Source organism: Nematolebias whitei, chromosome 22, assembly GCF_014905685.2.
Source record: "Nematolebias whitei isolate Nwh7 chromosome 22, NemWhi1, whole genome shotgun sequence".
Classification (NCBI taxonomy): Eukaryota; Metazoa; Chordata; class Actinopteri; order Cyprinodontiformes; family Rivulidae; genus Nematolebias; species Nematolebias whitei.
In genome coordinates, this window is record NC_056519.1 from 17357496 (window position 1) to 17364732 (window position 7237).

Consider the following 7237-nt stretch of genomic DNA (forward strand, 5'->3'; position numbering starts at 1 on the left):
ATATATTTCTAAACTATTAGAGTGATGCTGATTATTTAATTGAATTGTTTGTTCCAGGGATGTGCTATGAAGGATCCTGGCGACAGCTAATTTAAGCCAGACGCCAGGAGCAGTACGTCCACTCTGTCATGACATAATGACAAACCATTCAACAAAATGTGCATTTACTGTTGGTGGAGATCAGAGAAATTATCTGATAATTGAAATGTTTCACTTTGATGGGCCTCAATGCTTCCGCAGGAAAAGAAGCTGGGGGGCGGGGGGAATTATATTGTAGAGATAAAACCCCAAAATTAGCTTTTAAGAATTAAATCAAGATGAAAAAATGAAAGAAGTAGAACTGGTATTAGGTTTAAAACAAAAAATAAAAAGAAAGAAGAGCAATTTTTGTTTTGTTTTGTTTTCCCTTTTGTGAATTTCTAAAGGCTATTTTCTCCAGAGCAAAAAAGCCCAGATGGGAGCGTAAAATTAATTTGGTCTGATGAATGTATATATTTGAAGTTTAGCACAGATGAAATCTGATCATTTACATCTGAAGCAAAAGTTAGTTCAAATAAATTCAAGTATTTCGAGGCCAACTGAGCAGGCAAAAGAGGAAATAATGTTTAATTTAAAGGGTTCAAAATAATTAAACAATCTTATAGCTTTGATGTTGGCTCCAAACGATTACATTAACAATGTATTCAACAACAACAAAATAAAAAAATAACAAGTTCATTTTGACAGATATTGAGCGCCGTGCACCACATAAAATCAGTGCAAGGTCAGTAAGCACAACCAGAATTAATACATAAGGCACACCGGATTATAAGGCTCACTGTCAATTTTTGAGCAAATTAAAGGATTTTAAGTGCGCCTTATAGTCCGAAAATTACGGTTAATTGCTCAGGAGGCCACAGTTACTGAAAGCCAAGAGCTCAGGGGCCGGACATCCAGCAGTTATTCTCATTAAGTAATGTTTAAAAGTTTAAAATCTAGTTTTATTTAAAAATGAACCCATTGGTGAGGCGAACTGAGCTCACCCGTAGGTCTCATTTGGCCCCCGGGCCACCAGTTGAATTGCCCTGTACTACACTGTTAATTTCTGTTTGTGTTTTTATGTTAACCAGTAGCCAACATTTGATTAAATACTCTGTCAGATGTTACTTTAAAAAGTTAAATGGGAAAGTATCAAAAGAAAATAGCAATTTCCAAGTGTAATGAGGCAACATTTCAATAGCTTTGATTGCAATGATCAAAATATGAATAGCGTTGTTACGTACTCGAGCAAGTTTACTTCAAAGTGTTGTTGGCGTCTACCATCCTATGTAATCACACCAAAGCAAACACGCAGTGCATTCTGTTCTGTCTCCAAAACCACATGGATTACTGGGATACAAACAGGCACTGCCCGTGAACAAAGTCCTCCTCTTTCCACCAACAAACCCCCAGAGTCTCTTGGAAACAGATTTGGGAAAGCGTGTGAAAAGAATTACTGAGACGCTTTTAGACATGGCTAATCTTCACTTCTTGGACGAATTATTCCACAATACCTTTCTCGTTTCTCATTATATGGAAACATGAAAGTAAAGTTTGCCATAAAAAGTATATTGAAATAATTAAATATAATTTTAGATACTATGATCAAGGTTTGCAAATAACTGAAGCATGGTGTTGAAACAAAAAGTGTATAATTGGGCTTAAAGTAAAGCCGGAATTGGAAAATGAGAAAAGTTGCAACAAACACTCCCTTTTTATCTTCTTAAACTCAAAACCTCCATATTAGCCACTCTAATTACCAACACTGGTTTGGACTATGTAGTCCCATGTCACATTTTATGTGTAATACACATAGGCCTGTCGCAATAAACAATAAATCAATTAATCGCATGATAAATGAAAATTATCGACCTCATTTTCATTTATAGGCTTTATCGTTTCTTCGTCTCTCTCTTTCTACTGAAGACACTGGATGACAAAAGGCTCAACTCCGGTGCTCTTCACTGACACGTCCCTTTCTCGTTTCCCTTTAAAATCCATTTTAACGATCCAAAAATCGAGTTTTTGGATCGTTAAAAGCAGCTAAGCTGAAAAGCTAAGCTACGAGCTAAGCTAACAGGCCAACCTTGTGGAAAAAACTCAATTTTGTCGAAGCTCCAAAATTCACGGTTGAAACCCGTGCCATCGTCTAAAAAGTTGTTTTTCTTTGCAAAAAGAAGCTGTTAACTTGTTTACTGATGTTTATTAAAAGCTTTGTGTGAAAAATGCTATGCTAAAGAGCTCAAACCACACCGAGCATCTGCCATTCCGAGAACTGAAAAAAGGAAGGAGAGGCAGCCCATGTCACATCAAGGGGTCTCCTTCCCATTTTTCTTTAAGACACGCACTACTCTCTCCCTCACTATCCATCCTTCAGTTCAAACAGTCTTATACTGGTGGTCAAAAAACTGATACTACTCACAAAACAAACTAACCAACAGTTATTCTTAAATTTGTACATAATTACTAATTATTATCAAATTCCAAACAATATTATCATTTATCGCAATAATTTCTGCGACAATTAATCGCCCAGCAAAATTTGTTATCATGACAGGCCTAAACACATATTACAAAAAATGCAACATAGGAAGATGCAACCAGTGGCTGAAAAGCTCTAATGTGAAAAACAAAAACATCTTGGAAGACAACAAGCTACCGTATTTTTTGGACTATAAGGCCACCGGATTATAAGGCGCATTAAGCAAAACAAAAAAGTCAGATAAGTCCAACTTTATTCAACTCATTCACAATAACCAGATAAAATCGGTTTGAGGTCAGTAAAAACAACCAGAATTTATACATAAGGCGCACTGGATTATAACTCTCAATGTTGATTTGAGAACATTTAAAATTTTTAAGTGTGCCTTATATTCCAAAAATTACGGTAAATGTGTGAAACTAACTTGATTCTTAAAGGGGGAAAATAGCTTCTTAGGGTTAAAACAGATGACGATGTTTGATGTTTCCCCATCCTTTCTGATTCTGGCGTGACTCACCTGTGGCAGGGCGGAGCTGAGCTGTCGCTGCAGAGAGTCTCGGTCGTAAATAACGTCCTGAAGATGCTGCTGAGCCATTCCGAGGCTCTCCTGGGTTTCCCTCAGCGTATCCAGGAGCCGGTCCCTTTCATCCAGCATGTTGACCATCAGCTGCTCAAAGTGCGAGTCCGGGTCCGAGGCGCTGCTCTGAGAGCCACGCTGACTCAGCGCCGTGTCCTCGCTAATCGTGGGCATCACCTCGCACATCATCTTGGCACTGCTGAAAATAATGAAAAGAGGACATTTATATTTTTAAACCTAAACAAGGATTATAGTTGTGTTTAAAAATGGTTACACCCATCAGAACCCCAATATCGATATTAACTAAATGACAAAAAAGTCCTTTCATTCCATTTACATTAACATAATCAAGTGTGTGCGCAATTTAAACTAGAAAACTCAAGTCGTGAAGATGAGTCTTCATATATGCAGTAAAACAAACATGTCCGTGTTTTCACGGCTATCCACACACTTGTATTCAAACTGCTGTGTGTAATTGTCTGGGCCTGACACAGTTGGAGCTTGGCTCAGCGTTACACCAGCATTTCAGCTTCCAGAGACGTCTTGGGATGCTGGGCATTCTGCCCTAGATTTCACGCATGTGATGTTTATTGGGGCAGCTTAGATCATGTTACATAATACTCTAGATCTACGCTATGGAGGATAATGTGAGGCCGTATTCCAAGTTCCTTCCGGGTATCTTCAGATGCATAAGGAGGCAATCTGACTGAGGGGTTGTTTCGTGGGAAATAAAACTAAACACGTTTGCAACATTATCCTTCAGAGTCTTGTAATGAAGCAGTGACTCACAAAAAGTCACTGATGTAAAAGATTGAACACAAAAAGAGTGGATTCCAAGAGAAACACGGTTCAATTTTAGCCTAGCTCAACCCAAAAGAAAGTTAGCCTCAATTAAAACAGAAACAATGCACTTTCTAACAGCAACTTAATACGTATTTAAATACAAATCTTATTTATTTACTTGCTAGAAGCAAACCAATAATCCTACATTGTGATTTACCAATGTGAGCTAAGCTAAATGTCTCAAGAGCTTTTAGTCACTTCACCAGCTGTGTTGCACTAACGAGCCACTAAAGAGCTCATTAAAGCACAGTGTCAGGTTTTCAGAAGCACTTTCATAAAGCACAGTGTAAACAGTAGTTTTGACATTAAAGACAAAAACTAACCATTCCCCCCCATTATGTCACTTTGCTAACGTCATGCTAAAGCTAGGACTCACTGGGTTTGTTTTGCAAGGATATAAATAGCCATAAAACAAAAGGCACAAATGGACACATGCATATTTATGAGGGTACACCCGTTTGAGGAAACGCTGTAAAACTAGACGAATTGCATTTCCTACAAAAATGCAGTGTGAATGCTTATTACTAAAGAACTTGCTGAAAAAAACAGCTACAATTAGCTTAAAACATGCTGAAATGTAGATGAAATGGACGAACAAGCCAAAGTTAGCAGAAGAAAGCAGGAAGAATAGATATTTGCTGAATTTCGTTTAAATCAGCAGAAATGCGCACAAAAATGAATTAGCTAAAACAAAAGCTGAAATAGCTGAAAATTAGCTGAAATGGGAGAAAGAAGATAAATTTACTAGACGAAAGTGGCAACAGCACAATTGTGCCCAGCTAGACATTAGCACAAAAAAGTGGAAATTATTTGTAAAAGCATAAATTTGCAACAACAAAAAAAACTGCTGAAAAGTAGCTTAAAAAAGCAGAAGGAAGTGGAGAGAGCACATATTTGATGAATTAGGCTAAACATTTGAAAAATTGTTAAAAAAAAATGTGGAATTAGCTGAAAAGGCTAAAATTAGCATAAAACGGCCAAATAGTAGCTGAAATAGCAGAAAAAAATGAAACTTCCAAAAATAAGCTAAAAGGAGGGTAACCAGCTGAAATTAGCTTCAAGAAGTTAGAAAAAGCACAAAAATGTTGTAGTTAGCAGAAATATCCTGAAAGGAGCTTAAAACAGTTGGAAAAGCAGCTGAAATTAGCTGAAAGTAGCTGAAAAAAAGTCTAAATTTGCAGAAAGAAGTTGAACCAGAACAAAATGTGAAAGGAGCAAATGAGTAAAATGTTGTAAACACATCTAAAGATCTGAATGATGTAAAATGAGCTCAATTCATTTTCTATGAGAAAAAAAGGGCAGGAAAGGCTAAATATTTCAAAAAGCTAAAGTTGCACAAATAACAAAAGTCAGCACCCTTCTTCTGAAAGAGCTGAACGTTTTGATGACTTGTTGAAATAGCTTGACAACTGTGGGATGAGATAGACACCAAGAAACATGGAATAATGATAGTCACTATAAGAAATATAAACAGGATCACAATAGTGTGAAAGCTTAATAAGTATTCACACAAATATAAAACTACACGCACTTTTGCATTTGTCTGATAATTATGAACTAAACACAAAAACTGAAATAGGGACCATGCCATGAAAATACATTGATTTGTTATATTTGCATATCATATTTTAAAATTTATGTAGCATCAATTAACAACAAATGCCACCTCAAGTAATAACCATGAAGTGTAACCATTATGCAAATTATATTGATGAAAAGTCTGTTTCAGGAGGCTGGAGGTTCCAAAATGATTCATTTTCCAGGCTGGGGCCAAAATGTTTGACTCTTTAAAATCATTTTAAATGGTATTTTTCTTAGTCAATGATTTGCAAAAATATCAAGCAGCCATTCTTTAATCATTTTATCCTTATTTACTAGATGTACTCAGTGCTTTGACCTGAGCCAGGTATGATTATTACCGGTTCCTGCCCCCATGTGGATGGGTTACAATGGCGGTTCTGAGCCTCAGCATGTTCTGGCACTAAGACGGGTTCTCCCATATCTTCTCCAGGCACCTGGCCAGGCTCCCAACAGTCCACCATTCAGACACCATCCGCTACCATTGAGACCAGAGCGACAGAGCCTATACTGGACACGGTGCACATTGCCAGCCTTCGCTTGGAGAGCAGGCGTGATGGCACAGACGAGGACGGTGGTTGTGAATTTTAAGTAGTGGGAAGAGATTTATTCCTGACGATGAGTCAATATGAAGGTTTTTTTTCACCAAACTTAAATTTTGTCATCAATAGATTTTAAAGAGTAATAATAAATAATATAATTGACCTCAGTTTTAAGTAGACTTTTCACTATTGTTACGGTCCATACGCTCTAACATGCCTTTTAGTTGTATTCAAATCAAAGTCTATTTTTCAAGCACTTTGGAAATACAGCTTTCTTTTCTTACATTCCTGCATGTTTTTGCTTTGATCTCTTCTGCCTATCAGAAAGCAAAAGGGGAAAGTGCATCGCCAGCTAATGAATTAGCCCTCTATATTATTCAATAAAACATTTATCTGCTTAAATTGATCCATCCATATTTTTTTTTACTTGCTTTTTCCTTTCTGGGTTGCGTGGAGCTGGTGTTTATGTCCAGCAGTCACTGCAAGAGAAGTGGGGGACACCCTGTCACAAGTCCATCATAGTCATAAAGAGACAAACACAACTAATGACTACACTCAAACCTAGGGACAATTGACAATGACCAGTATGTATTGTCTTTGTAAGATGTAAATTCATGTGTGCACAGGTAGAGCATGCACACGCACACAAAAAGGCCAGGAGGCAAACATGTGGCCTTCCTGCTGCGAGACAACACGTTACAACATTAAACTTGTGACTGAAGAAAAATGGCCACATGACTGCGAGCTTTCAAAGCAAACCTGAAAAAAAAAGCATTTTTGCTAAAATGTATACCAGATAGAGGAACTACAACGTACTCAGATGAGCATGTTGATGGAATGAGATCTGCAGACATGCAGGAATCATTGGGATTTTCACTCCCTGCCATTTGTCAATGGATGAATTATTCAAAAGGATGGGGGGGAGGTTTTGTCCCCATGCAGAGGAACACATCCAAGACTCAGTTCTAGTAACACGAAGAAATGTATACTGTATTTATCAAAAGCTCAATTTAATAGGACGGTTCTTTTTAAAGCAAATTATAAAGTCATAATGAACATAGCATACTGAACTTTTTATACTTAAACCTACCCCAAAATATTGTGACGCCTTAATCAAACCAATTGATAAGTAAAGGCAAAAATTAAGATTTAATCAATATAAAGTGTCTATATATATATATATATATATATATATAT